The sequence below is a fragment of the Sprattus sprattus genome (genome assembly GCF_963457725.1).
Source record: "Sprattus sprattus genome assembly, chromosome: 12".
Lineage (NCBI taxonomy): Eukaryota > Metazoa > Chordata > Actinopteri > Clupeiformes > Clupeidae > Sprattus > Sprattus sprattus.
Window position 1 is genome coordinate 575,464 of NC_137910.1, and position 7,500 is coordinate 582,963.

General features: G+C 41.6%; 1 protein-coding gene across 1 annotated transcript in view; it reads right to left on the reverse strand.

Moving 5' to 3' along the window:
• oprm1 (opioid receptor, mu 1) overlaps positions 1-7,500 on the reverse strand; it is a gene marked incomplete at both ends in the record, with an annotated part of 23,040 nt that overhangs the window by 3,879 nt on the left and 11,661 nt on the right. The window lies entirely within an intron of this gene.

Consider the following 7,500-nt stretch of genomic DNA (forward strand, 5'->3'; position numbering starts at 1 on the left):
AAGAGAAAAGAAAGGCCACACACATTATTATAGTCCTTATGAACCGTTTGAAGATGGGCTCACCTGTTTTATAGATCCAACATATCAATTTGTATGCTGAAGTGCTCTTAAAAAGCTGTTGAATTATCTAGACCCAATTATGTGCTTTTGTGGGAAGCACTCGATGCAAAGCTATCCTTCTTTGCCTTAGCCTTGTATTTTTTGATATTTTATTCAAGACTGGTTTACAAACAGGCGGTCAGAAATGGGGTTTACTGATACCCTTTCAATCAAAATGAATAACATTATTGTTTTCCTCCTATGAAGCAATCAGCATCCACCTCTTTAATGCAAAGGTTTCTAAATAAAAGGCCTAATTAGATTTCAAAACCTATTTGCCCACAAACAGATTACTGAGGAATATCTATGCCGACGCATTTCCAAATCGCTTATTTTACCGTCAGGTTTAATGGTTAGTTTCAGCTGATGGCTTACATTTCAGGTGTATTATTGTAGCACCCATTCAACCCATGCATACACAGCACGGCTGAGAAGTTTTTCCCATTACCAACAACTGTGCAAGCTCTCTCAAGCTTACTCATGCAAGGATTCCATCTCCCAAAACTGGGAATTACATGCAGATGGAATTCTATGGTTTTGAAAGAGTTTGGGGGAAGTGGGGGGTGGGGTTGTTTAATGTGAAATGGCCCCACAGCATCTCATTTTGAAAGTCCTTGCCAGGGGCAAGTATTCACAAAACATCCTAAGGTAGGATCCTAACAATCCTGAAAGTGTCTCCTAACAAAATAAATGGCTAAATAATGAGCGTGTCCTAACTTAGGGACTCATATATTTTAACTCCATTTTAAATCCAACAGAGCTAAAAGTAATCTACATTTGGGAGAACTGGGCAACACACACACACACACACACACACACACACACACACACACACAGACACTTGTTTACAGGTCCACAAACACACACACACACACACACACACTTGTTTACAGGTCCACAAACACACAAACACACACACACACACACACTTGTTTACAGGTCCACACACACACACACACACACACACACACACACACACACACACACACACACACATTTGTTTACAGGTCCACAAACACACACACACTTGTTTACAGGTCCACAAACACACACACACTTGTTTACAGGTCCACACGTTATTTGCAAATACAACAAGGCCCTTAAGAGCCTGCAGAGGCAAGAACATTAAATTCACACTTTAAAAGTATAAAAGTATAAATAAAAAGACAAATAACTTAAATTGTGTTGGTACAAATCATAGCTACTCCACACACACACACACACACACACACACACACACACAAACACACACACACACACACACACACACACACACACACACACACACACACACACACACACACACACTTGTTTACAGGTCCACAAACACACACACACACACACACACACTCACACACTTGTTTACAGGTCCACAAACTAGGGCTGTAACGATATTGGATCGAACCGAGAAATCGCGACACTCTGGGCCACGAACCTGCATCGCGATGCGAGGAGGCAGAACCGCGACATGCCCTCAGCGGTCACTTGATACAAAAAGTTTGGTTCGCTAGTAAAGGCGGCTGCTTGCTTCAGCGTTGGGGTTAATTGTTGCGCAAAATTTACTCAGTGCAGTTCATGCTCCCAAAGGTTGCGCGTGTTGTCATGAGCCTGCCATTTGCTTGGCAGATAGAAAGCTGTTTCCCTAACAGAAAGTCTGAAGCTTGAAGTTCTTTTCAAACCTTTGCTTGGGTAGCACTGCTAAACTGAGCAGACATGCAGACTACATTTTAGTAATCTCATCACGTAACATTCGTTTTCTAAAAATAATCACATAGTATTGCATGTTTTACTGTTTTAATGCTAACGTATATGGGAAATCCTATAGAGACTGCGCTAGGTATTAGCATCAATTAATTCACGTTAATGTTTTTGTATGAGCCTGACATTTGCTCTGCAGATAGATAACAGGTTCCGAAGTTTGTTGAATGTTTTTCAACAGCATTGCTTTGAGTAATAAAAACCTCAATATTTGGTTATAAATTGTTTCTTCATTTTTTTATAGCTATAAAATATATTTAAAAAATCGCGAGGTAAAAAAAAATAATAATAATAATAATAATAATATCGTGGGGTGTATCGAACCGTGGGTCAAGAATCGTGATACGAATCGAATTGTGAGGTAGGTGTATCGTTACAGCCCTACCACAAACACACACACACACACACACTTGTTTACAGGTCCACACACACACACACACACACACACACACACACACACACAATAAAAAGACAAATAACTTAAATTGTGTGGTACAAATCATAGCTACTTATCAGATTTGACCATTTAAGGATGGCTTGGTGAGAGACATTCAACAGAATTGCAGCTGTGTTTGAAGAATATGCTTTGTTTATTTCAAAAAGCTTCTGTCCAATCGGAGTCCGTTTTAAATAACCCATGAGTAGTAGCAGTAGCAGGACACAGTACACACACAGTACACACAGTAACCCATCATTGAATAACAATAATACTGTCCGGGGATGAGTGTCTTATGTGTGATGGATGCACCAGGGTTGTTTATGGAGGTTGTCAGTGAAGAGAAAGAACAGGCAATTAGTGTTTTTCTGCGTCACATACACATTTCGTCATCGACAAGCACCACTGAGGGAAACAGGTTCAGGTCGGCAGTTAGCAATAGATTCCTGGAAGCTTTAGTGCCGCTCCATCTCATTTCTGCACCTCAAGAGGTGAATCATTTTCTCGAAAAATAGAAAATTGGATGGGGGAACAATCTTCCCTTCCTGTAACAAAGGCCTTTCTGAAGGGCTGAGCAGAACATACAATCTTCGTCATTTATACACCTCAATTAGTGCCAGTTCACACCAATTATGTTCTGAAGACATCAATGTTTTGCAAGGGCATTCATCAGCAGAGAAAAACTTCATTCTACCTCTAGCCCCAAAAACTGTACCAGCAGGTGCTGTGCTGCCATATGAGTGTTACTGAAAGGGAAGACATTCCCACTCAAGATTCAAACGCATGCTGCTCCACTGCTTTCAACATCTTTGAGGTACACAGCTCAAGCAATTTTTCCCACTGATCAAAGGACTAAACCTTCTGGAGCAGAAAGGGAACTATAGCGCCCTATCAAAAATCCATCCAGTAATGTGACCGTGTCAGTACCCCCTCTCAGAACCTTTGTAGTCATGAATTAGAGACCATGGCAACCAGGTTTGGTACAGGATGCTCCAATCGGAGTAGCTGCCTGCCATTAGCCTGTGAGGAGGTTTGATGCTAGGGTGAATCAATTGAGATGACTTCAGGATGCCAATGAATGTGGTCCAAGACGGCTGGAAACTAAAGCCCCTTGTGATATGCAGCTGCACAGAATTACATAGTTAAATAATGAAATCATGTTTAACAGTTAAATAATTCAATCAGTGGTTCCCAGAGTGTCGGCAGGCCTCGCGGGGTGAGGGGTTTTGGGTGGGGGGGGCTTAAAAACAGAATGAGAACCCTAAACAACTACTTGTCAAATGAAGTATAGGAGAGCATAGTAGCCTGTAACTAACCTATTTAGTGATGAGTACAGCCAGCTTTAAACTTATAATGTTGGAGCGAGTGGTGTACAGGCTTCTGTTTGCCACTGATTTTCCAGATGAAAGACAACTGACACAGAATGAGGGACAGGCCCAGGGTCGTAAACACAGGCACCGTTTACGGGGTAAGGACACAGACGCTAATAAACTACTCAAGGCATCACAAACACAACACACACACTCCTTATCCCTAACATAAGATACACACTCACCTACACGTAGAATTACACAGTACACTCTAGTGCCACAACACTTAATTATAGGCGAACTCACCATACCCGGTACACAAACATACGGAAGAGCCCTCCATGAAAGGCTTGGGAACCACTGCATTAAATAAAGGGTTAGGTTTAATACCACTGCATTAGATAAAGGGTTAGGTTTAATACCACTGCATTAGATAAAGGGTTAGGGTTAATACCACTGCATTAGATAAAGGGATAGGGTTAATACCACTGCATTAGATAAAGGGCTAGGGTTAATACCACTGCATTAGATAAAGCGTTAGGTTTAATACCACTGCATTAAATAAAGGGTTAGGTTTAATACCACTGCATTAGATAAAGGGTTAGGGTTAATACCACTGCATTAGATAAAGGGTTAGGGTTAATACCACTGCATTAAATAAAGGGTTAGGGTTAATACCACTGCATTAAATAAAGGGATAGGGTTAATACCTGTAAGATAATTTCATAGGTAGATCCGTCCAGTCTAGGTTTATTCCTACCAGAGTGGGGAAACAGGCCTGTACGGGTCATGTGCCTGTATGAAGGGCCTCACATCTGACAAAACAACTCTGAGGCCTCACATGCAAAGGTTAGGTCAGCTTACGACTGTAGCTTCTGACTGTCCAAGACAGGAGCACACTGTTCCATGTACTTTGATAGATTGAAGGCTACTGTGGTGGACAGCTGTCCTCTGAGAGTTGGAGAGGCAGAGGATTCACATAACGTGACACATTTGTGTCCTCCTGACTGAACAAACAATACATCAGTACAGGGATCCCATTCATTTACACACGTAGGGTAAAAACCATGTGACACACCTAAGGTAGACCCATGATGGCCCACACCTAATAGACTCATGATGCCCCCAGGGAGGATAGAAACAACTATAAGAACTGGAAGTATGCGATTAGAGGTCAGCACTCCGGAGTCTCCTGTTGTGTTTACTGGATGCAATTGTCTTGTGAACTCAACTGTATTTGTGCTGCAACTTATCAAGTAAAGCTCTTACCTTGTTACAACAAAACCTTCGTACTGGCGTACTTATACGAGTCCTGAACAAAACGCAAAGAGTAAGAATCATACTCTTACATACCACTGCATTAAATAAAGGGTTAGGGGTAATACCACTGCATTAAATAAAGGGTTAGGGTTAATACCACTGCATTAAATAAAGGGTTAGGGTTAATACCACTGCATTAAATAAAGGGTTAGGGGTAATACCACTGCATGTGTCTTCCTGTCACATCATGCCACAACATTTTTTCAGACACACCAGAGTTTCTCTTGAAGCTCTTCTTGAATGAAGACAAGGTAAACCCCTTAACCTTTAACGTTGATGCTCACCTTCACCATGTCCTCATTAGGAAAGACAAGGCATGGAGGAAGGAAAGAGGAATATAGGAAACATGCCACCAGATCCCCAGCCTTCACAGTCTGCCATGTGATGAAGACTGATGCGCGTACGGGGGCTGTCAGAGAAAAAGAGCCTTTGATGTCGTTTGAGCTTGATGCCTTATCAAGCATGAGAATGACAGGAATAAAAGATGCTCTTGGCACTTTGATACCGGCTATAATCACTCCCCAGCTAGAGACATTTCTGGCTCTGTCAAAGATGACACTTCAAATTCTGCTGCAATAGACAAGGAGTTTAGAAATGTTGCCAGCCTATACCTGTGTCCGACAGTCTATAGTTTATTGATTTGTTGATGGTTTTATTTTACTACACCTGTGTCTGACAGTCTATAGTTTATTGTTTTGTTGATGGTTTTATCATTTTTAAAGCCTGAATTCTACTTTCAGAAATGTGTTTAGAAATGTTGCCAGCCTATACCTGTGTCCGACAGTCTATAGTTTATTGCTTTGTTGATGGTTTTATCATTTTTAAAGCCTGAATTCTACTTTCAGACATGTGAATTCTGAACATATAGTGTACATGAATAGAGAAATGCCACTCTGAAGAGGTTATCCTGTGGAAGTCATGTGACCAAACCGTGGAAACATCGCTATGGCAGAAACCCCAAACTGGTTGGTTGCTTAGGAACACCACTGCACATTCTGCTTATTATGTGCTATCCACTGTGCCATTGAGTGCCATCCAGTCCTTATAATGTGATTGCGCATCTCGTTCTTCCGAAGTTTTATTAGGGGTCCAAGCAGAGGGCTGCTGGAAACGTATTGTTTTTGTGAGGATTAATATTTTTTTTCGATTTTTCTTTTGTAAAAGTGTCTAGGCAGCAGAGGTAAGGGTACCACATTTGGCATATAGGTTCCTGAAGGAGTAGATATCTCACACAATTGTAATCATCATCAGGGGAGCGTTATAATAAGCACATTTACGTTTTGGCTCGTTTCCTGAGAACTGTAAACAGACAGATTGTATTTGTGTGCATTTGTGTACACACGTTTGTGTAGTAGAGCATTATGTATCTGCTTTGATACACCAGTATTAAGAAATGGGTAAATATTGTTTGCGGTGAGCTGTTTGGAATTCCACAAGCTATGGAAACGCTGAGAAGGACAAAGCAAGAACTGCTGATTTGTGAATTCAGAGAATGGGAGAGATCAGGCCTTCATTTAAAATGTTCTTTTGCCTGTAACGTTAACAATGGACTTCCAAGACTTGTAACCCATCTCTAATTCACCAACACAAATTGCATTTTCACAAATGACTGCATGCTACAAATTACTTTTCTTACAGTTCACACTGACTTTGCAAAATGGTTGTGTAGGGGACAGAGAGAGCCACATTGACATTCCAGACTGATGAGCCATTATCGTTGACAGTGGGGAGTTGGGACCTACTGGGATTAGGATTAGAAGTGGATCTGCGCTCGTTGGTTCTAAACATCGTGTTCGGTTCCACGGCTCCCTGGACTGTTCCCGATTATTGTTCTGCTTGCTTTGCCAGGAGAATAATATATTTGCAAGCTTCTTTTCTGGACTCCAGTGCCTGTGCTTTTTTTGTAACAAAGAGGCCGTTACCATGGTCCTTTCAACATCAGGGATGACCTTCACACATGACACTCACTAGACTGCTGCTGCTGTACTATCACATTCCCTTTTCCATGCTGAAATGCATCTCTGTAGTTTTATAAATGTTTTTCAAGTGTGGAAATTAGTTGGGATTTTTGGTCTGTTTGTACTGAAAGAGGCAGCAGCTTCTCATAAAGAAGCCAGAATATGTCCTTGAATCCTTGAATGATTTCTAGTCACGACAGAAAAACACCCATTACCACCACAATCCCTGTTGCTCTCCTTCATCTCTAGCGGACGCACGATACAGAGAGGAATGTATTTGTCATAATGGAGTGTATTCTTCTTCTCTCAATCAGAGGGTCTACATGCCATTGTGCAAAACGTGAGTGGGTAATGATGGTGGAGGACACAAGCTGTCAATCAAACAGACATTTGTCATTTGTAAAGGCAAATCAACGGCAGCCATGAAAGAAAGGAAGTTGTCGGGAAGTGGGTGCAGCGTTGTCGAGGGCTGTCGTCAAGCACTCCTTTTTCTCTTCTCTTGCGCAACGTGCCAGATCTCAGCCGGCCGCATGCCCTTCACTCTGATGGATGGGGTGAGATGATACATGATGAAGCCCTTATAGTTGGGCGTAGAGGGGAAATTCTAATCTGAATGTGT